General features: G+C 43.1%; 1 protein-coding gene across 3 annotated transcripts in view; it reads right to left on the bottom strand.

The window, feature by feature from the left end:
- Positions 1–22936, bottom strand: part of nrip1b (nuclear receptor interacting protein 1b) — a 38462-nt gene extending 15526 nt beyond the window's left edge. The window contains exons 1-2 of one of the 3 annotated variants that reach the window (XM_035953475.2): positions 22609–22936; positions 17697–17778 (exon numbers count right to left, since the gene is read on the bottom strand). The gene's annotated coding sequence lies outside the window, so the exon portion shown is untranslated. Of the gene's footprint in view, positions 1–7049; positions 7117–17696; positions 17779–22608 lie in introns of all 3 variants that reach the window. The other 2 variants (XM_055017275.1, XM_023281526.3) reach the window with 2 other exon arrangements.
- Positions 22937–24699: the final 1763 nt, after the last annotated feature.

The following is a 24699-nucleotide window of genomic DNA, read 5'->3' as shown; positions in this document are numbered from 1 at the left end:
TGAATTGACAGGGCCTTAATTCCCGTTCCTTTTTCATTTGGAGAGATGGCTTACAAGGGGGGTCTCTACACCGTATCAAACACATACTGGAGTTGCCTGGAGGCTGTAACAAAGCATCCACAATGTTACACTATACACACACACATATATATAAATGCAGGCAATCTGAGTGTGTGTGTGTGTGTCAGCGAGTGAGAGAGAGAGAGAGAGAGAGAGACAACGCCACCCTATGCATCAGCAGGGATATTTCATTATGTACATAACGAGTGCCATTAATCGCTCTTAACAAGAGGACACAACCTCACCTTGGCAGTCTCACACGCACAGCAGGAAGGTGGGGGGGGGGGGTTGGGGGCGGGGGCATGGAAATATCTATAGTGCGCACAGAAATTAAAATTCACCACACTCAAGGACCCGCCGCCTCCTTTTGACCGACCACATCGCGGCCCGGGGCTGTGTGGAGGCAAGCCAGCAGTCATATAGAAGCTGCTCGTCTGATAGACACATTAAAAAAAGTAAAGAAGAACAGAAGAGCGAAAAGAAGAAGAAGAGGAGGAGGAGGAGGGGAAGAGAGGAAATAAATAAATATATAAATAAAAGTGTGTGTGTGCGCGGGGGGGAAATGCCGCAGTGACGGTTGCCAGCGGGGGCTCGTGCCCTTGACATACTGACATGGGTGGAGGAGGGGTGGGTGGGTGGGTGGGGGTGGCACCGTCATGTGACACTTTTGTCATTCGCCTGATCACCCGCCTGCCCGCTTGCCCGCCTGCCTGCCTGCCCGGCCACCTGGCAAACGCCCCCCTTCATCCCCCTATCTCACCCACCTTCGCACGACCTCATCCTCTGCTGACCTGACGCCGTCCCCCCACCCCTCCCACCCGTCACCACTCCCACACCTATGCCCCCCGCCAACACCCCCATCCCACGCCTGCCTCTCTCTGCAGTCCTAGCACCCCCACCCCCCACCCACCCACCCCCCCCGCCCCCTCCCTCCCCCGCGGCTGTGCAGCAAGGTCAGGCGGGTCACCGTGTCCTCATCTGTAATCCGCTGCCATTCGTCAGCAGCCCTGGCCCAGGCTGGAGGAGAGAGAGGAGAGGCAGGCGCTCCGACGAGGGGAGAATGCCCAATTAGGCAGCTGTCACACACACACACACACACACACACAAACACACACACACACACACACACACACACACACACACACACACACACATGCACACGCACACACACAGCTCAGCACAGCAGAGGGAAAGAGAGAGAGGGAGGCTGCAGAATCAGCCTACTGTCCACAGACAGAGGGGTGGGGTGGAAAGGCTGAGGGGGAGTACATGAATCCTTTCAGCTGTGTGTCTGTGTATTGTTTTGGTGTGTGTGTGGAGCAGTTGGAGGGGGTCAACTACAGTTTAGACATGTATGACTGCTATCTGAGGCATGTCAACAGGGGGGGCAGCAGAATTATGACGATACAACAGTTAAATAAAACTTTATGATCGGGCAACTTTTCTCAAAATGAAATGAGTCCTGAGCATCCTGTTTAGTGCCTCTCTTATCTGCAACCTCCAGATTGATGAGATGATCATGGGGAAGTGTCCGGTGCTACTGGAGACAGAAAGACATCACAGGGAAAACTCTGCCTAATGGCCAGTTGGCCATTTAAACAAATCCAAAGGCCGGGTCAGCAAGCACCGAGCCAGAGTGGACTGTGGACTGGGGAGGCAGCGCCACACTGAAATTCTTTACAGTCACAGACTAGCAGCAGATATCAAATGGGTGACAAATATCCCATAATTGGATCATTCATCACCAGCGAACACATCTGTTTTGAGTAATGGGAAAACTAATCAGCAAAAATGATACAGAGACGACTCCACGCCAGGCACCAGGAAGATTTATGCCAGAGCGATTCAGGACTCAAGCCTGTACCTATTGATTGTTTAGTCTAAATGCTTTTTCGTTTAATCAAAAGAAAGAGTCAAAATGGTACTATGCCAGCTGGGTGATGAACAGGTGTGACTGAACGCCCCGGTGGCTGGTTCCCGGTGGAGTGTTTAGCTGGTGAGGACACTCTTTCCACACTCTTTTTCTTCCTTAGTTCCACCTTAAATGTCAAAGTTCATCAGGGTTCAGTGGAGCTTTAAATCCAGCTTTGAGTGGTTAGTGTTCAAAAGGATTGCGTCACAAGTGCGAGCGACACTTATCCGGTAAATCCCGTCTGAGTAGAAAGTACAGTTCATAGGGACTTAGACTAGATGTCATACAGGCGGGATATATATGCTCCTCTACCCCAGAGGAAGACTGCCACTGAGCTACAGGTGTCTGGGGTAAATCCATCGTCCCCGCTAGATCATCAGCCTACACACATACAAAATGGAAAGCAGGCCTATGCAGGCAGAAGACCAATATTGTGTTCTATCAAAATAGTTAAAGCATGCAAAAGGGATAAACAGTGAAATCCCCTGAGCAACTCTCCACAGAAAGGACTTTCTCTGCTGCAATTTGAATGTCAATTTATTATTCAGCACTTGGAGCGACTTTTTCCAACATATCAACACTCGCTTTCTATCTGAATTTTGTGGCACAGTATAAAGCCCAGTGCTGTTCACAAGCAGAGTTGGGCTTAAAATTCAGTAGTTACAATACAGCTATTAATCCCTCTAATGCCCTGTTAGATGGTTGTTGAACATCAGTTTAGTGTCTCTGCCTTTCAAACACAACTGTATTCTTTTCAAACATATCGCAGTACAAAAACAAAACTCACACGGTTGTCATTTTCTGAACTAAGTCCGTCTGACAGAACATTTACAATAAATTCAGCGTTCTTCTACGCACAGACTTTTTTAAAACTACATTTTAAAGTTTTAAGTGTTTGTTGACATGCAGGCTCCACATGGGAACAGCAAAATGAGCAAGGAAAAGCAGTGAAAAACTGAAAAGGAAGATTTGGTCTTAAAAAGAAATACAACACCAGTTGTTTGGAAATATTTTGGCTACAGAAAGGATGACCTTGACCAAAAACCGGTAGTCTCTTACAATTGCTGCCACTACACAAGCAGCACAACACATTTTTTTGAGCACTGACATCATCACCACAAAGCTCTCTAGTGCACAACCAGATCTGAATGTGATTAAAAGCAAAAAACTATTTTGGATGCCTTTACAAGAAAGGTTCCAAATGGATTCTTTCAGCTTATTCAAAATTACGGGAAACTGCAGGACTTCTGAATGGTTGTGTGCAGTCACCGAGGCAGCTAGCGGGCGTTTTCTACTTGTACTCATGTAGGTGTGGAGGGTTTGGAGTGGTTTAAAGGTACGGCTGACAGCGCTGGACTAAATGATAAAAAGTAATACAGTGGTTCCTCGTTGCGATAAGCGAAAATCCGCGAAGTAATGACCTTATATTTATTTTATTGTTTATATATATTTCAAGGCTTTATAAACCCTCCCCACACTCCTAAAAACCTTTCCCAGAGTTAACCTTTCCCACACTCTTATAACCACTTCCTTTCACAAAAACACAACACCGCAGAGCAACACTATGCGCAGCGATCAGATGTCGATGTGAAATGGACGAGGCGAGATGCTGAACACTGCTATACACGGGAAACAGAGGAGACTGATGCTACGGTTGCTGAGCCAATCAGCATCCAATGCTGTACGCTACGCATTTTAGTTTGATTTAATATTCTTTTAATATGTTTTAATTATTTTTTAGATTTTGTTAATGTTGTTTTCAATTTTGTAGGCCAGTAAATGCTTATTTTACTGCAAAAATAATTAAAACAATAATTACAAAAAAATTTAATTTAGCGAAAAATCCACGCTCCAGTGAGACTGCTAAAAGTGAACCGCAATATGGCGAGGGACAACTGTACGTTATATTTGCTGACGATGACTCAGAAGTGTAATTATTTTTAGTGACTAATGTGTGATAATCAGCTAATCCCAATTTTTAGGTAAATTGTAAACACTGTGAACTAGTATTGACATTATAGCTTAAAAAGTACATTTGGTGCTTCTATTCATTTTAACTGAAAGAAAAAGCAGATTTTTCGATTAAAAAGACATACAAAGTAAATACACTACATTATAGAGAATTTATTTGACTCCACTAGTCATTTTACAACTTACAACATTAACTTTGTTTACTTTGATACACTGAGAGAATTTCTGTATTAACTGCATTTTGCAACAATGTAAATAATACATGATTTAGTCTTTAGCTCATTGTAATGTGAAAAGCAATACTGTGATGGTACGTTAGGTAAAAGATGCTATGAGGTCTGTTAGTAACGTCACTGCAAAATCTCCCTCAAGTCCCACAGACTCACCAGTCCCCATGGGTACACTTCTGTAATTTCTGTCAGGCTGTATCACTGTGCGGCTCCACCCAGCTCTGTGACTGTTATTATAATGACTCAGTGTTTTGTCGGCCAGTTCTTGCTCCGTTCTTCCAGCACTGAAAGTACCTAAAGTGCTCCCAAAGTCTAAAGATTGTAATCTGTGATGTCATATTGATGCATAGCCTGAAGCAGCTCCATTAGCAGCCTAGGAGACTGACTTTGTGGACTCATACAATGTCTGCCTGTACTTTTACATCTACAAGGAAATTTAGATGATAGTAGGGCTATTAGTTCTGTTCCAGAAAACATAGCCTTATCTCTGTCCAAAAATCACCCCTCATTACATTCACCTTGTACTTCTTTTCCGATAGTTGTATATTGATTTAAAGTAATAGATGAAAAGCTCCTACTAATTTCTCGCTAAGTGTGATAAAAACTGGACTAGTCCGGGGGAGTAATACTCTCTAAAGGGTAAACTGAGCTGTATAAAATAATTATTGAATTCTATTATTAATATGATACAAGAATCTGCTACATTTTTCCAGTCACACTGAGGTCAGAGGTCAGCTACATAGCACAGCTCAGTGAGGCCTCACTGTAGTGTACAGCATGCCGCCAAAAACAAAGACTTGAACCCAGGTCCTCAGGCTGAAGGGCGCTTCTAAACCCACAAAAGCACCCTGCTACCCTGATATGTACAGCTGTGCTCTGTTGTAGCACAAGTCATTGTTCTCACACAGTGTAATGGGCACCGCAAGCCGATACCTGACTGACGAGTGAACACACGACGGCAGTGTAAACAAAAAGTGGATGAGCTAGTCAGCCCACGCAGAATACACTACAGTATATTCTACACCCTATTGATGATATGCCCTAATGGGCTCATGTTTGTTATGATGATATCAAAACACACAACAAAAGAGAGACTTCTTTTAATAATGTAAATATAAAAATAGTCAATTAAAAACAATGCGGCACTTTGTAACATCCATGCAATGAGTACAAACAAAAAAAAAACCCCTCTGTCTGAGTAGCAGCAAAACTCATCAATGTGTATTGTCCTTGACAAATAAACAACATCTGACAGGAGTTATCACAATTCACCTGTCAGAAAGGCCTTTGTGTCATAACTTACGACATAGCGATTAATGCATATGAGAAAATATATTTTACATTAGCTGGTTGTAACACCAGGATGCTCTTCTATGTGATGATCGGTGCAGGTTTGTCTGTCTATTAGAACATTACTGAAAAACAGACTAAAAGATTTGGATGAAAATTTCGGGGAAGGTCAGACATGACACAAGGACCAACTGATTAGATTTTTGCATTGATGCAGCTTATAGTCTGGATCCACAGATTTGTTAAAGATTTCTGTATCACTGCGAGACAGCAGCAGGGCGTCACTGTAACTATGACAACAAGTGAACACTACGTCAGCTGCCTGCTGACGATCACGATTGTGATCCTACTAAAAATCGACCGTTTTGGACTTATCAGGACCTATCCGCCCAAAATGATAGAAGGAACAATTGATTAAATTGTGGGGGTGTTTCTGAGTCCCATCAGTTCCCTGCAGTCACCCGAGAAGGTGGCACTGGGACTTCGGGCAGTGCCCAGTTGGAAAGCATAGAGCATTTTTGGGGTTTTGTTAGCAACAGGGCACCATGACAAAGATTTCTGCGTCACTTAATTGCTTCTGGCAGGTGCCCACGTACTAAATGAGAGTCATCATCTCTTTCTAGTCATTTAAGACCATTGTGTGAAAACCAAGTGTCCAATGCAACTAAGCCACTCAGACAGCAGAAGTCATATGTCCAGGCACCATTCCGATTATTTGCTATGCCTGTGCTTTTCATGCGATGATGTGAAATGTATTGTGTGGAAAAGGCTTATTGTCACTAGCCTACATCCCCCCTGAGCTCACCGCCCCACTGATGTTCCAATGAGCAATATAGGTCTGTAGAATACTTTTGCAGTTCTGACATAATGTGTATGTGTGTATATTCACATTGCAGGTGCTTAGCTATACTTGGAAATCAGTGTGATTTACAGTAAGAGCAACAGTTAAAAAGCACCACATGCTGGAATGTTTGACCACAATTCTACTTCCTATCTGAAACCACCTGCTGATGTGCTATACTGTACAACCGCGTGTGCTCTCTGCAGTGAAGATTGATTGGTCAAAAGAGGTAAAATTCACTAAAGCTTAAACTCACTTTAGCTCTAACCCAGAATTGAAGAACACTTGCCATTGGATCACTGTCCCTTTAAATAACTTTAAGACCTTTTTTCTCTTCTCTACCTCCCTCCCCTGAGGTTTATCACAGTGACTCTTCTCTCTTCCATCTTTTCCCCTCTCTCTCTTCACACACACTCACAAACACTGGCTGTATGTGTGGCTGGCAACTACAAAGCTGTTAGCCAAGCATCTCTTGGCTCTGTGCAGAGAGAATAAGACACTCTCATTACTGCCCTTAAAAAGCTCTTGCCCTCGCAAAATCCACTGTAGACCCAGACACCGGTGCAGAAAGTCACGGGAAAGACTTGAGAAGTTAAAGGCTACTTTTCCCCCCTCACAACTCAATTCACATGCGAGTGTGTGTGTGTTCATGTCTGTGGTTGATGGTTTCTGTGCCCCCTCCCTCCCTCCCTCCCCGTCCCCCTTTCCTGTTCCTCTTTAATGTCACAGGGCTGGCTCATATGACCTTGAGCGGCAGCGTTGGCACGGCAAGAGCGAGAGCTGCCTCGCCTGCGGGCGCCCTTGAACTGGATCTGCAAGACAAAAAAAAAAAAAAAAAAAAGAAAAAAAACCTTCACGCGGCCTGATAGACATCTCAGCCCTCCTCCTACCCCTCCAACCCCGCACCTATCCTCCCCCTTTCTCCTCAGCTCTTTTATTCAATCTACGCCACTCCTTATCTGTTCCCCCTGGTGGGAAGAGATTTATCAGGATGCTGTATCTTTAACCTCTCTATCAGACTGAGATAGAAACAGAATTTCAAAATGTCTGACCGGCCTGTGCAGATTTATTTTTAAACCTCCTCCTCCTCCTCCTTCATGCACAAGCCCTGTGCCATTTCAGGAAAAGGGATTGGGGTGGTGGGGTGAGAGTAAGGGGGTGCTTTATGGAATACACCTGTGTGATGAGACGGCCATCCACTACACCAGAGGTGTTGTTTACGTACAAGGAAATTCCACACTGTTTTCCTCCTCGCCCTGCTCTGAACCAGTGGCACACAGTGACCTGTAGCTTCAAAACAAATATCCCAGCCTCTGTTCCAAGGATGAGCGTCAGCTTACTGGCCAATCAAGGTTCTCTGGCTTAGAGAGGGGTGGTGTTTCAGAGCCTAGTGTTTTGACAGGTTGATGATGACCTGCTGGGTCCCAGTGAAGACCTCTGATTTTCTAAAGTAAACACCATGGTCCATGGTCCAAAGTCTGGCTGTGCACTGTCAAACTCTGCCTTTGCCTGAGAGCTGAGCATAGTCAACTGTAAAAGCACAAAGAATGGTTTTATCGGCAGGCAAATATTGCAGCACCCTCCCTGTGACTGAAACTCAGGCCACCAAGCTTCAAGTAATACAGTAAATATTTGCATTGCCCTGTTAGAAGCAATGGGTTCAATACTGGGTGTTTGAAAATTCATAAAAGGCCTATCCTTTTGAACATAACACACATAGTGCGTGCAGAGGACTGTATAGGAGGTTTGGACACTGGGAGACTGGCCTTCCTCCCAGCCTCCTACTGGTTCCCTTCATGCCTGACCTTTCAAAACTGTAATGTTATCACATGTCATACGCAGGCCTGCTGGAAACCATCTGCTAAAGGCACTGTGGTGGTTCCCTATCACCAAAAAAAAAAAAAAAAAAAAAAAGCCCCAACACAACACTGGCCGGAGTGGCTGAGTACAGGTTCAGACTGGTTTACTGCTCAGCATGTCTCACCTTCACACACACAAATACACACATAGAAAGACAGACGGTGATAGACATATGCCCCCTCAGAGACTGTCGTTGAGCGACATGAGCCATGAGCAGTCTCCTCAATTAGTGTTAAGGGGCTTTCGCACTGAGACATGAAGTTCTGGGGCTAAGAATAACATGAGACAGGTCTGCTGCCCGGCAGTGCAGGGCTCGGGAGCCGCGGCACCGTGGAGAGCTGGATGTGCGGACTAACACGGAGTCTTGCCGCTAATCCGATCCCCCGCCATGTTTAGCCCCACCTCGGGATATTATGTTATGTTTGTTAGTGTGACACCTTGGCTAATAAGGCTGTTTTTACACAGAGCGAAACCAACATGATTAGCATTAGCTGGGACTGATACAGGGAAGTAGAAACGACACAAACACTAAGAGACCTTGTGTTTATTTGCGCCCATCAAAAGCCAAATATCGAGTTTTCATATCAGGGAGATGGGTGTGTTGAAATATTAAAAGACCCGCTACAGATCCCTCCCTGTAGAAGAGCCAAAAAGCAGACTCGTTGTGGAGGCACCACAGTGTCCTGAGAGATTCATTACAGGCAGATTTGTTCCACATAGTGAAATATGAGTGAGCTCTACTGCCTGAAAATCGCATTGCTCCATAAGCGGACCCCAATGCCAGAATAAGCCCCGATTTTCAGTTCTAAAGGTCTTAGCTCACTACAACAGCCACAGCAATTATTTGTGAGGAGGAGATCAAGCCCAGTGTTTATCCTGCTTTGTCTGTCTGAGACACAGTGGGAAGACACAAAGGCTATGAAACAACGAGCGACAACACGACGCACATAAAATCAATATCAAAAATATATGTTAACTGTGGATAATTCCTTCCCCACGGCTTGAGGGCGATTTTCCAAAAATCAACATGAGCAAAATTTACCCACCACCAAGTCTTATTTGAAAAAACATCAGCGAACAGCCTGGTTTTGGCAGCACCACAATGAGTTGAATAATAGCTTTTTTTCCACTTTTCTAGTTAGAAGAAAAAATATCACAGAGAAAACATGTAAGCAAATTATCAATTCACATGCCTGTGTTTGACACAGATAATAAGCAAAAGGGTCAATGCAGCTGAATAAGCATGTGTATTGCTCATTTCTAAACCACAGTTGAACTTGGTACAGTAAATAACCTGACCTGAATAAAGTCAAGCAAATCTGGGAGAAAGGGGGCTATATTTAGAAAACAGCAACCCGTATGTCAGAGAAAGAGAAATGTGAAAAGATCCTTACTTAAAAATGTGTGTGGCTTGGGCTTTGAGCTTGTCAGGTCTGACTGCAGTAATCAAACGCTATTACTGGAGACTGAGAGGGGAAGAGAGGAACTTATAGAAGGTGGCAGTGCCTCAGATACTCCTGCGCTACTGTAAGGCTAATACTATGTGCGTGTGTTTTTTGAAGTGTGGGGTTGGGGAGTGAGGAGAGACCTCAGTGCTCAGCTTGGGGCGTATAATCTATGGTTCATTTGCAGCTTTTCTCCCCGGTATGACAAGCCGTTTACAAGACGTAGCCTCTGCTGCTGACCCAGTTCTGAGTGGCTGCGTCTCGCGACAAGGCCCTGCCTCCCCATCAGGCCCTGCTCCTCGTCTAACTGACGATAACACCGCCACCCTCTGCCTCCGTGAACTGTGGGAAAAAAAATAGGTCGCCCTGACCCACTTTTCTTCTTTTTTTTTTCCCCTCCCTAAGATCGTGCAAGGAGTTCTGCAGAGCATGATCGAGGGAGACAGTAAAAGGGAGAGAGAGAAAGAGAGAGAGGGAAACAAAGGAAGAAAAGAAGTTAAAAAGAGACTCAGACTTCTCTGTGATCAGTCCTTGCATTCTGCTGATGCGTGGCTGTGGCCTTTGGAATACAGACGACCCTCATCAGCTGGCCTGCTGTATGTTTGGCAAAAACCCTCCCACGTCTCGATACAACAACTGCTCCTGAGGTTAAACACCACCTACAGGTCCACTTCTCAATTTCTTCATCTCCTCTTCTTGGTGGCCATTATCTCATGTCTTACTCAGAATGCTAAATGGGATCCTCTGCCTTATTTAAACACAGACATACACACTGCTTTTTGCAGTCATTTAACACCCATGAAGGTATGACATGTCATCCAGCCTGAAAAATTATGAGCCTTTCTTGGCTAGGAGAGGCATTAGTGGGCTAACTGAGCCTGGAGCTGCCCTAATGCCTGGTAGCATGACACTGGTCCCTGTGAATGCCTCTGTGTTGGTTAGGACAGCTCATGATGTATCTGAGATCACGCACGGTGCTCTCATGCAACCCCTTTCCTCATTAAGCTACACTCACTCATGCATTGCTTTTGTAATCCCTCCATACATTAACCATGGCTCTGCTCGATGGGCATGTTCCTCTGACGACAGCTGAGAGTTTCATTCATTTAGAAAGCAGACAGTTCTGCAGCGCCCTTTGTATCAGTGTTGGATTCCTGTTTGAAGCCATTGTGAAATACCTAATCAACGCACACCTTTGACTGCTAATTTAAATATTAATGCGCCTGCCAAAAATCATCACTCATCACTCACTGGTGCCTTGGTGTCGCTTAGCAACCTTTGTTTAGCTTCTGTTCATGAGCTATATTTGTAGGAGTAAGACTGACATTTAATTATTAGCTTTTAAAAACCTTTTACCTTCCTGAACTGAACCATTGTGCTTCAGCTACAGTGCACTACCGTTTTTTACAGCTGCTCTGAGCCACTTGTTACTGTGTGATTTACACTGATTTTTACACGTTGTAGCTCTTTTAAAACCACAGCATGTCTTGGGTAAGAAGTCCAAACACTAACGTGCCGTATGCTAGCACCCCGATGTCACATAGTTTGCCCATACGAGAATATTAGTCCCACCAGATGCGACTAGAGACCGCATGTGTTTGCGTTTGTGCTCATTTGCATCAGCCACAGTTTGACACTTTAAAAACCAGAGGAGGGTTGACCTGCCACTAAACTCTCAGCAGCTCGGTGCTAAGCCTCTGCGTGCTAATGGTGACCTAGTGCACACAGACATGTTGGTGCCTCGGAGACGAGCTATGAAGTCCACTGCTCCACTTTCCCGAGCTGCCAGACACGCTGCAAAAACAGCAGAAGCTACAGTGCATCTTGTAAAGTGCACAGAATACGACCAGAGACAGAGGGAAAATGGCCGTTGGAGAAAACTAGAATAGGGTGTCAGGTCTCTTTATTCGGCGGAGGTTGGTGGAGGTTCTAGTTCCAGTTAAGGGGGTGGATGTAGGTCAAGCCCTGCCTCTTCGTGAGCACCAAGGTCAACGCTGAATGGAAGGGAAGGTGGCTTAGAGAGAGAGAGGCCCTGGATAAACCACATTCGTCTGGCTCTTGTGCCAGCGCTAGCCCTAAACGTGTAAACACAGTTACACAAGAAGCATGCAGCTCCACTGTGATAACCCTAGGTGTGTGTGTGTGTGTGTGTGTAAGGGTGTGTGCGAAAAAAAAAGATCACACACATTACACAAGCTTACCGTAGCTTCCATTCCCTTTTATAACCCAAACAAGGCTTAACTTCAAATGACATGAGTTAGTGTCAATGCTGTCTTTGAACATAACACAGTTATACAAGAGGAGCACATCTGATTGGATGAAGCTGAAAAATCAACCAGATTATAGAAGCTACAGGTTCCGCTTGTGTGTGTATGTGCATGCTAAAGGTGTATCCAGGCGGGCAGCAATTGATGTCTGATTTTAAATGTCACATCCTGGCAGGTGATCACCTTCATTTAAGTTTTGTCTAACAAGACAACTGTCTGCACTTAATCAAGAAAGCTTATTGGGACCACAGGGGAGAGCAGTGCACTACCAGGATTTGAGGTAGGACACCCACTGGGGGACCATCCGGGATTTAAAAAAAATTAGAAAAGTTCTAAATAAACACGTACTGAATTAGAATTTGAATAATTATTCAAGAAGTCTTGGCAACACAAAAATAAACTAAAGTGTCAAACTATAAAGTGTGACCATTTTCAGGAACTCAGGCAGTGCTTTGTACATAACAGTGCAAAGGTTTTAGGCAACTGTGTTTAGATAATTCTGCATTGTGCAATACCATCAAGGAGGCGTCTGACTGGTCCAAAATTCATGCAGCAGCAGGACAACCTCGGCAGATGTTATGGTCCTGTGTGATTGGAAGAACCTTTAATACACCTCTGAGTGGTGGTGCTGCTTCCAAGACAAATGATGCCCACATGAATAGTGATTTAATTTAGGGTTTTCCTCTTGACTGAACGATGAAGTTAAATGAATAATAAAAACTAGCATTATTTGGAAAAGTATTTGCCCTACAAGTTGAGCGTTCATCAACGTGGCAGATTATCAAATCCAATACCTTGCATTTCTCCAATTATCTGTGTCATTATTTGTAATTCCCAATAAAACTGATCAATCTAACAACAGGCTCCAGATGCAGCCTCCTCTCTCTGCCTGTAGTCACCACTCTGTAACTGATTGGTTACCTCATGATTAACAGAAAAATTAACAATGAAGGATTGATGAAAAATTGTCCTTTAATTAAACATGTAAAACAATGAAGTTTTGTGCTGCAGTTTCTATTATTCTAAATTTTGAAAACAAGATTTTCAGTTGTACTGCAAGTGCATCGCGGTTCCAAATATTGATTATCAGACCCCTTGATGATCAATATTTGGCACTGGTATTGGCCCTGATAAAACCATATCAGAGGCTCCATAATCAACACTTTACTATTTGTGCCTAAACCTACTATGTTATAAATACAATAAATACAAGACATTTGCTCATCTGCATCACGCATTTCCTGTACCAGAGCTTCTAGTAGCTCTTGTATTGTCTTGTAGAACATCTTACTCCTTCCAGCAGAAGATCAGTTAAACTATGGTGCATCTCAGTCTGTTTTCTAATAATGCTACAGTGTATAGCACAATATATGAGAATTAATGGCACTTGGTTCCATAGAGGGTAAAGAAAGAGTCCAATTCTGTGAAAACAAGATGCAAAATTAGTCTTTGGTTCTTCATATCACTGTCCCAGCTGTCCCATGCGCAGCCTGGATGTCTTTCACGTAGCACACAATATCATGTTTATTATCAGCGGATAGTAACAAATCATCCGATTAGATTGCCTAAAATTTATAGAAGTTGCACCGAGTCATTTCTCATTATTTCAGTTTTGTATTTAAGATTTAGATAAACATTTAAAGATTCATCACATTGTGCCTTTGCTATTCTGCTCTGCAAATTCATGAAATGATCAGGTGACAACATCTTCTCGTAAGCGCTTAATAGGGCTGCTGATGGCCAAAGTGATAATCACAATTATTTTAATCAATATTGAAGATCACTATTATTTATTAATTTTTATGAAATATTTGTATACAGAGCACTGCTTTCACTTCCATGTTGTGTCACTCCTATTAATGTACAAATCTTTCCATCAAAAAAACAAACTGAATTCAGTGCATCTAGTAGAGGTAAAATAGAAATAAAATTATACCCCAAACTCCCCTTCTATTATGCTTATTAATAAACAGTATAAATGATCAAATTTTCCTAAACATATCACATAAAATTTAGAGTAGATGCTACTGGGCAGTTGCGTACAGAGAAGCCTCTATTCTCCATTCAGTTACTGCAGTGCAGAGACCAAGAATTAGTCTGAAAATTTTTGGCTTCCAATGTCAGATTAAACACAGCGAAAACCAGTGATTTTATTGACATGGGCTGTTTTCAATGTGCAGAGTATTTTAAACATCAGTTTTGCAGTATGTCATGTTCACCTAATAGTGGTAAACCAAAATCTTGATTGTGAATAATATTCAATTATTGTGGCGCCCTAGATGCCACTAGTGCATGACAATGGTTATTTTTTTAATCATTTGAAGATTTTTTTGATAGATATTGTGATATAAGTCGCAATTTTCACATTTTTTCCCACTGGAATAAACATACAAATGATGACATTTTAGCTGCAGTGTGAACTTAACAAGGTACGGAGAATATGGCTGCAGGCTGCTCTAGCACCACAATGCTTCACTATAATGCTAAGCCATGACACATTATACTTTTATCCAAAAATTGCAGCTCCTGCAATTTGAGTATTGAACTTATATTTGCAATTTTGACAATTTTTCTATTAATTGTTCAGCCCTAGGTTTGCACAGTGGTGTGGTTGTTAGCACCTTCACCTTTGCAGCTGGGAGATCCCCGGTTCGTGTCTCAGCCTTCCTAGGATCTTTCTGCATGGAGTTTACATGTTCTTCCTCTGCATATGTGGGTTTTCTCCAGGTACTCCGGTTCCTCCAACAGCCCAAAAACATGCTGAGGTTAATTGGTAATTCTAAATTGTCTGTAGGTGTGAATGCGAGTGTGATTGTTTGTCTTTGTGTGTAGCCCTGTGATAGACTGGTGATCTGTCCAGGGTGTCCCCTGCCTTCACCCTAAGTCAGCTGGGATAGACTCCAGCCCCCCTGACCCTAATGAGGATGAAGTGTTGTATAGATAATGGATGGAAGGATGGATGTTCAGCCCTAGATGCCACCACAAAAGGTTATGGAAAAAAAAAAGAAAATATCCTCCTCAATACCAAAAGGGGGGTCAAATTAAAAACCAAGCCACCAGTGACACAATGTCAGTCTGGTATGTAACTAAGGAAGCACAGCCCCTCCCTGATTGTTCACTTCTCCAACTGTAGTGTAAAGATAAGCTATATTATATGCACAAAATATTCAGAAAAAGTGAAAATTTACAATGCAGACAGTTAGCTAAGGTTTATTAATGCAATTTTAACAAAGGAGGCTGGGATCCTGATTTACCCAGCCATATGGTTAACATATCCAGGGGGCAAAAAATGTTAACACACTAGCATTAAAATGCTCAGGAGCAGAGACAGTAGCTCACCCTGAAGTGAGACAGTGAGCCAGCGTGGTTTCAGGAGTGGGGCAGCTGTAGGGAGTGAGTGAAGGCAACTGCAATAACACAAATCCCAGCAGCCAGCTCATTCTGGACATGAATCACTCCGGACATGAAACGACCTTTCCCTGACATATGCTGGTATCAGTGATTGTGAATTGAGAAGATGACTAAACCTGCTCAGTTTGTCACCGCAGTCAAACCGGGTGGAAACTTGTGGCCGGCCACTCTCAAATTCAGATCAGGGCAGGGATGGCTGGAGCCGCACTGCTGGGTCTGACACGACCTCGACCCCGTTTGACCTTGGAGTGATTACCCAATTGAACGACAGCCCCTGTAGCTGCACGCAGGCCTGTGGCGAGTGTCTCCTCCCCCTCATGAGGCTGGGTGAAGGGTGTCACATGATTGGATCTCCTTCTGGAGAGTTACTTAAAAAGCCTCCTCAGCAATCAGGTCAAGGTCATGCTCTCGCCTTAATGCCAAAGGAAAAGAGAGAAGTCTTTAAATGTGTGTGTGCGTATGGAAGAGTGCACAAATAGAGAGTAGGAGGGGGAGGGGTGATTACGTCCTCCTCTACATGTTCAGCAGTCCTGGGTCCTTGATAACTTGAAAACACAAGTTATGATTCTATTAGCTGTATTAATCTTCCTGCTTAGTGGACACTTTTATTCAAAGTCACTTACACGATTATCACTCTTGCACATCTCTTTCCATTTCTACAGCTGGATATTTACTGGAGGAATCCAGGTTAATTGCCTTTGCTCAAGGGCAGAGGGTGAGCAGAGTATGAGCCAGCAATCTTCTGGTCACCAGTCCATTTTCCCTAAGTAATAGGTCATATGGCTGCCTCCAGTCATCAGCCCAGTGCTCTCCATCTCCTCTCAAATGGCCTCTCTACTACTGGGAGCCTTCTAACACAGTTATGAGAAAGCTGTACTTCTGAACCACAGTCTTTCGGTCTGTTTACCCGGCTGCAGTGAGGACTGTAGTGAATAACGCCACCTCACTAATGGATTTACAAGTGGGCTGGAGGTTCACAAAAGGACAGCATGTTTCAGAAATTCAAGAGACCACTTTGAGTGAAAGAGGAAGACTGGGGTTATGCCAAATGTCCTCGGTCCTTCCTTTGTAGCGTAGGAGTGCATTCATTTTTCATTTAGAGATGTGCCACTTATTTAAATGCATTCTGTTAAAAGATATTTATTGAAAGTGCAATGAGTCATTTTTGTACTCATTGACAAATTTAAAATGGAAGAATCTGGAACGTCGGAGCCATTAGAAGGCCGGTCCTCATGCATCTCTAACGAGATATTATTTTGGACGAATGACGAATATTTTCCTTGGAATAACACACAAAAACACGGTATTTCAAGGAAAATTCTAGGACATTCCTTGGTTAGAAACCCGGATAATGTGCTGCAGATCTATCCAAACTCACAATGCTTCGACTCTCCACGGCCACCCGCACAGGTCCCTTGTTGCCCAGCAACAATTCAGCTCATCACTAGAAGCCAAAAAGTTACACAATTGCAGTTCAAGCCAAAAGAGGATTTGGGGTATACAGTGAGTAACATTATTCACTAAGTTACATCCATGTTCTATAAGATGTGGGTCTGAATGAATGAGGAGGTGGGTAAACCCCAGCTATGCATTTTCCACCCATCCTGGAAAGCTAAGCGATGTGAAAAGTGTCTTTATCCAGTGGGTTACACCAAAAATCAACAAATACTGCTGTAAGAAGTGCTGTAGAGGTGGCTGAGGTGGGGGCATACCAGAACAGCTCTCAGGTACAAAGTTTAATGATGCCTGAACGTCCCAAACTTCAGTTTTCTCAATGGATAAAAATCTTAGAGACACATCATCGAAGCGCGTGTGTGTGTGTGTGTGTGTGTGTGTGTGTGTGTGTGTGTGTGTGTGTGTATGTATATACACTGCCCTCCCTCTCTTCTTCCTCCCTCCCCTGTCGTCCTGTGCAATATATCCATCATTCATTCATAAATTCTGAAAACTCCTCTTTAGTTAATTGCCTGGGAAAATTTAATTTCAAACGAAAGCTTTTAAAAGAGAAAGATATAATTAAGTTGCAGGGATCTCTGTGCCCCCTCCTTGTCCAGGGGGGCTGAGGGGACATGTGCTGTGAGCTGTGCAGCTCTGCACTGCACTGCTCCGTGTCAGGGAAGTCATACACCCATGTTTAAAGCAGAACGTTACGTAAAGCCTCCCTCACTGCACAGGCTTACTGCACCAGACGCTGTGTCCTTGCCTGGGCTGCTCAAGGTTCCCAAAAGGACAGACTGCTAAGAAGTTGGGAAGGACAGGGCCCTGTGATAGCCTGCAAAAAGAGAGGGTGGGCGGGAGGCAGGGAGGGAGGGTGGGGAGAGCTGCTGCCTGTGACAGCCTTGGACTTTGAATTCAGCGCCAGACAGGCTCATGCATCAATCCCTCAACTTACAAAGACAAGCCACTAACCTTGACGAGGCCAGGGACTCTTCAGGAATGAGTGGCATTTTCACTTAGCCCCAGCTTCTCCCCTGCACTGCTGCCACATAACCTGGTTAAAATAAGACACAGTTGAGTAACAGTCGACCTCAGTCTCTGGACTTTGTGACCTATTGTTCTAGCCTTCAACGACCCTTAGACTTCTTAGTCCACACCAGGGACCTTTGCTATAATATGTTTGGAGGCAGCATTCAAGGCATTTAGTACACAAGGTGCAGCAGCCTTGTCTGATGCCTGTCAGAAGACGTTTTGTTTGAATGAGGCATGACTCCAGCTCATGTGAATCCATGTTTGCTTTGATGTCTGGGATCAACGGCTATAATATCACAGACCTAATAACGAACATCCTCTAAATTCCAGCAAAAGCTACAAACATGCAGACATTCATCTGCTGTCTTTATCTTCAGATTTCTTCAGAAAGAAAACAAGGCAGACACACTCTCACATGCACACACAGGCTGGGCATGCCTCCTATCTGTGAGCGTCTGTCCTCATTCCCCTTGCAGCCCGCCCACTTGGTCACGCCTGTGACATTGGCCTGCTTGTGGCAAAGCAGAGACTTTCCCCTCGTCTGACTGCAGCATCCTGGCTGCACGCTCCCCACAATGGTAGAGAAACCTTCCTACTGCACCTCTACAGCCTGGGGGCAGCAGCTCTGCTGTAGGAGCAAGAGAAGCAAAGAGGAAGGGAGGGAGGGAGGGAGTCAGTTCCACTCCACTCCTCTGCTGTGACCACACCAGCCTGGCCAGGAAGAGTCAGCTCCTCTCACATCACCCAGGAGGTCTGCTGCTCCACGCTACATCTCCTCGGTCTTTACTTACTTAACGTATCACAGGAGAGGGACAGTGGAGATTTGGTGTTGAGCTGGTAGCTCTGTTACCACAGTACAAGCTACAGCTTGATGCTGTTTCCCTGCTCTGCTTCATTGATCGGCACAGTTAGGCTTCCACAGCTGTTGCTTTTGAAAGAGGCCGATGCTTCACGTGGGTAATTTATTTGACCTGGTATATCTTGCTCTTTCAGCCTCCCTCCCATTTAGTGAGCAATTTCAGCAAAGTCTAAATAATTCACGGCAATTGCAATCAGCAGCGATCAATCGGTGGAGATAATTGAAGGGCCTGTCATTGTGCCAAGGCCAAGGTGAAGCGTGAAGACAGAGGGGCGGAGAGTTGGAGGTGAGGGTGAAGGAGGAGGAGGTGGGAGGGGAGTCATTCAACAGATGAGCTCTGGCTAGAATAGCTCTCAGGGGTTGCAGAGGAGGAGTCCATCTTTCTTCCACGCATTTCGTCATTCCACCCTGCATCCAGGAGCAGCGGCTTTAAAGCAGCATTTAGCAGTTCCTGCCTTGTCATCAAAATGAGTCCCATTGACTTTGGTCGCCTTCTGTTCATGACAGAAGCACCAACAGGAGCCGGAGTGACTGTCTCTGAATGAGATAGTGCTGCTATTACTGAGAGCCCTCACTAAAAAAACCCTATCTTGTAAGCAGCACACAGGAGAAATACACTCCAACTGCCCACACAGTGATCTCATTTCAGAAAGCAGCACTAACTTCTGTAGTTTTGCTCTGTGTTTTCTGGTGTGGCTTCTGTTGCTATTCTAGTAACACAATATTTTGAGAAAATACACAATAAAGACAGTCTGCTCAGTAAGCAGCATGCTTCTACATGTCTCTTTACGTTTCTGCCTGATTAACTTGAGTCTGACTCAGAGTATTGAGGTAGATTTAATGTCTGTATTTATTTAACAATTCAGTTTTGTTGGCTTCAGCTGTGACATCAGTCTATGTGTGTTTACACTTTAATCACTCAAGCCCTGACATTTTAGACTAGTGTTCATCATAACCATTTTCAGTCTGATGCAATCTGGCCCAGTTGTGGTGTAGTGGCTGTGATGTGTGTGTATCGCCCATTGAGTGATAAGAGTTATGGAGGAAGAGACACAGACAAGAACTAACACACGAGAAAACTGATCACTTTAAACCTTTGATCAAGTACAACACTGACTTCTGTCTTGTTAATTCAATCCCTCAATGAAATTTACAGCATAATTGTTGTGGTGTAAATCTCTGTCCTATAACAGCAGTGCTACTGACTTTTGTTATTAGTCGAGTGTCTACTGAATAAACAAACAATAAAGGGAACAATAAAATGATTTGGCTTAATGCATGCTCCACCACTGTTATAGAGCCCAAACAATTAGAGAAATGAGCTTGTGGCCCAAAGGTCTCTGGTTTGAATCCTCTGTGGGCTGACAAAGTACTGGCCTGTAAGTAGATGAGAAATGCACTTCTATTCCTCAACATCTACTGTCAAAGTGCCCTTGAACAATGTTCGGTGGCCAACAACACAAGTGCTGGGCATCTCCCAGGTCTATAATAAATCAAAAACTCTGCAGTAAATGCATGACACTTGTTCTGGTAGATTGCACATTAGTTTTTTGTTTTTTTTCTCGCTGAGTATCTCAGCAATCAAAAAGCGGGATGCCACCCTCAATTTTGTCTGCCCTGTGTCTCATGCTATTGTGAGTGACACATTTACAAACAGAGGGGTTTGAGCTGGCACAGCGGTGGTGGTTAGAGAGGCTGTTAGCCGAGGTAAGTGCCTGGACAGGTCCTCCTCTTATCTGTGGCATCATCCAGTATAAAAATACACTACGTTACACCAAATTATTGAGCGGGACAAAAGAAAGTCACAAAGTAGCAACAAGCGGTGATTCTGAAATTACTTCTGCCAGAGATGTGCAGAACGTACCTGCATGACCACAATCGCACACACACACACACACACACACACGTCACAACATGCCACATTCATACAGCAGCAGCAGCGTTTTTGTTTTGATGCCAGAAAAGATTTGCTGTAATGAAAGGCGGCCAGTGGACAAGAGAGAAGAGTGCAGAGTCCTGTCTTGTGACTGTTCAGCAGTCTCAACATCATTTGCATTTGGCCATTTGAATGTCCTCTGGTTCTGTTGCAGGCTACTGCACATCACTCAACAGCAGCTCCCTGGACAATAGCAGATGGCTCAGTAGAATCAAGCTGCATCCAATACAGAGAATCCTTTGAGTTACAGCACACAGTCCAGACCACTCAAACAAAAGTACTTTTAAAGTGCAACTTTAAAAGTTGGGCTATAAATGTGGAGGTTTTAGTTATCTATGGCAACAGAGGACAAGCTGAACTACCTTGAACATCTTGTGTAAGTTCAGGTCAAATAATTAAGCAGCTTAAATGTTCAACAAAAGAAAGGCTAAAAGGCAGACCCCCAGACACAGACAGTATTTAGAAGGCTTTAAAAAAAAGTTTGACTTTTCTCCACACTACTTTAGATTGTTAGTCTAAGTGGTTTTGTGAGAGGCAGCACATTAACAGAACCTTTTTTAAAGCCTCATATTACAACATCCAAACAGGTTGCGTCTGGAAAGCTTTGTACACTGCCCTTTCAGGACCTGAACTAAAGATGTACTCTGCCCTTCTTCCTGTAACTCAGAAAACTCCTGGCCCCGACCTTTTGCCTCCACACTGATCCAAAGTCCAATGAAGCAATAGGACATTTCAGAAAAAGGAACACCTACGCAAAGGCCATTCAAAAAAACCTCCCTGGCAGTTACTGCAAACACATCTAAGACTTTGAAATCTATCAAAACATATCTGACATGATGACACAGTGATGTGACAGGCTGCAACAGAACAACTTCAACCAACTGTGTGTCAGTCTGCAGACTGAACTACTATCCATCTAATAACCCTGAAGGGACTATTCGGGGGTTCAGGTATTTTCAGAGCTGGTGTAGGTACCAAGGCAAAACAAAATGACTATTAACAGGGATCTTTATTTAAGCTATGAATTTAGTTCATGGCAGTTTATACAGCATTAAAGGCCCAAATACTGCCTTGATTGTGTTATAGATTTGGGTTTTTTAAGCAACCCTCGCTGACACTCTGTTTACTGTACATGGTCCAGCGTTAGAGCCACATCCCTGCCTCCCAATGACAACCACACTACACTACATGAATGCAAATTTTCAATATGCTCAACCCCCGAACATGCAAGTAAAATCCTCATGGTGAAATAGGTGTCATGTAATATTCTGCAGCATTCAGGAGAACGCCTTGGAGACCTTATTTGTGATTTAAGTTAAACAATGCTTAGATCCTTTGGCAGGCCTCGGGGTTCATGTAAAACCTCTTCAAGATCTTTCTAAGGCGCAGGACTTGCCAATAGCCATTTCCAGACTAGTGCAACTGTGAAGCGATTCCCATTGGTGGTGCTAAAACTACTCCAAGATAGCAGGCTGTGGAACTGTTTTGACCCAATGTGATGAACTACATTAACAGTACTAACGCTACAGTACAACTCTTATGGCACTGGCCAGCCTACACTGTTATTCCAACCATCCATCTGAATGGGTGACATGCAGCGTTGTAGTGTGACAGTCGCCTAAAATTAAAATACACTCCGGATTTCAGGAGATTGAGCTGCCGTCGGTGCGCGTTTGAGGCGAAATCAACATTTACGCAGAAACACCTCTGTTGGACCAATAGCGGTGTTTCTGCGTAAATAGTATCGGAGGCCTAATGTACAGATCACAGAGGATCCAGGCAGTGGCTGCTGCTAATGAACGGCCGTGGGTGAAAGGAGAGGGAGGCTATGGCACCGCACACAGCCAGGTTCATTCCCACTTCTTCTTTATGCAGCGTTTTCAGCGCGATATCCATATGCGCCTGTGCCCGCCGTACGGCACACCAACAGCCTTCCCATCCTCCACCTAACACCGTATCATCTACTATAACGCCCGACATATGCGCCCCCCGTATATTTTTCAGATCCAACAATCATTCTCCACATATGACAGTGCGTTCATGTTCAGATCCCCTACCTGCGTTGTCCACCCCACAGTCAGCCGGAGAGGCGCATCGTTATTATTCGACAAGGAGGAGGCAAATCCAATGAAAACGGTCGCGACACTTTTGGCAGGAAACTGAAATGGCGAGGCAGCCTTAAAAAAAAAAAAAAAAAAAAAAAAAAAAAAAAAGGAATAGAATTTTAGTCCAAAAGAAAAGCCTCGATTTTTTTTAGAAATGACTGCTGCGACTGTGAGCGAGCTGAGGTGTGGAGCGTGTAGTCTGTGGGAATTGTTTATTCTCGGAGTCCCCTCGCTGTGGAGAAGTGAGCGGAGACAGTCACACTCCTCCTCCTCTGCCTGCTGCTGACACCACCCTTAAAGGAACAAGCCTGCACTCTGCTGCTGCCCCCACAGCCCTCTGCCAGCAATAATAATAATAATAATAATAATCATAATAATAATAATAATAATAATAATAATAATAATAATATAAGCACATGCATGACTGTTCAAAAGATTGGGGTCACTTAGAAATGTCCTTATTTTTGAAAGAAAAGCATTTTTTTTTCAATGAAGACAACATTAAATTAACCAGAAATACAGTCTAGACCAGGGGTGTCAAACTCATATTAGTTTAGACGCCACATTCAGCCCAATTTAATCTCAAGTGGGCCGGATCAGTAAAATCACAGCATCATAACCTGGGTCAATATATAATTGCAGGACTTTTTGTAACATAGTTGACTTTTTTTGTTGTTGTTGTTGCTGTTTTCAGGCCTAAAATCAACATGGCCACCTACAACTAAACACCACATGGCATTTTAAGAGAAAGATTTTTCTAAATTATTGTATATTCAATTGAGTATATTTGAAATTGAAAGTTATTTATAAAGATATTGTAGTAAACCTGTTGACGTGGTAAATCCACACTTGACTCACACACTACTTTATATTAAATGACACAGAAAGCCTTGGAGTCTTGCCAGTCTTTTCTTCAGGAGGAAATGACATCATGTGGTTTCAGGTCATGTAATTTGGAATTAACACACTTCCTTGAGAGGTGTTTTTGTAATGGCTAACTGAGTTGAAAGTGATTTCTTGGACACAGATACAATTTGTTATTTTCCATATAAAATTTGATATATTGCCAAACAATAAATATCTGTCATGATTATCTCAACTTATTAAAAAGAAAACAATCAAACCGATTTTTGAATAAAATCAATTTATTATTGTTTAGCTAATTAGAAGGTGTTATTATTAAATTTGGATGGTTATTTAGTTGACATTTTAGTGATATCCAGTAATTTTTTTTTATGAATAAGGGATTGTTTCCATAACAAATAATAATGGAATTTGTAAAGACATGATCATATTGACCATAAAACACATTATTTTTTTTTTAAACTTTTAATAAAAATGTATGCAAGATATATTCCATGGACTTCAAAAGTCCCTCAATTATATATTGACCCGCCTATAAATGACCACAAATCCAAATGTTTCCCCTTTGTTTTAGTGCAAAAAAGTACATTCTGAAAATGTTCACATTTAAGAAATTACCTTTATACAAAACCTCATGAACAACCTGAAGTTTCAACAACATTATGCCTCAGTTTTTCATTTGTGTATCACAACAGATCACAGAGTATCTACAAAGGCACAAAATATTAGTCACAGGTATCTGGAACTGAATGATATATATATATTATTTTAGAAAAGACAAAAAAACCAACAAAAACAATACAAAATATTACAAAACTGAGACACAAAATGACAAACACTAGGAACAAAATGACAAAAAAAAGGAGACAAACACGAAACAAAAGAGACAAAAAAATTGACAAAACATGACAAAGTGACAAAAAAATGGTCAAACGACACAAACGAGACAAAAAAGGACAAAAGCATGAAACAAAAGAATGCACAAAACAATGAATAAACCAACATTTAAAAAAAAAACAAAAACAGGACAAAATACTACAAAAACAAGAAACAAAATGACAAAAGAACAATGAGCAATCTAGTATTTTACTTTATGATATAAGCAACTTGTCAAGGTCTAGAAATTTATAGTTTTACAAATTTACAATTTGCAGTTAATGTCTTCTCTGTAATTTTTAC

Source organism: Amphiprion ocellaris, chromosome 14 (genome assembly GCF_022539595.1).
Source record: "Amphiprion ocellaris isolate individual 3 ecotype Okinawa chromosome 14, ASM2253959v1, whole genome shotgun sequence".
Taxonomy (NCBI): Eukaryota; Metazoa; Chordata; class Actinopteri; family Pomacentridae; genus Amphiprion; species Amphiprion ocellaris.
This window is presented reverse-complemented; position numbering and strand designations above follow the sequence as displayed.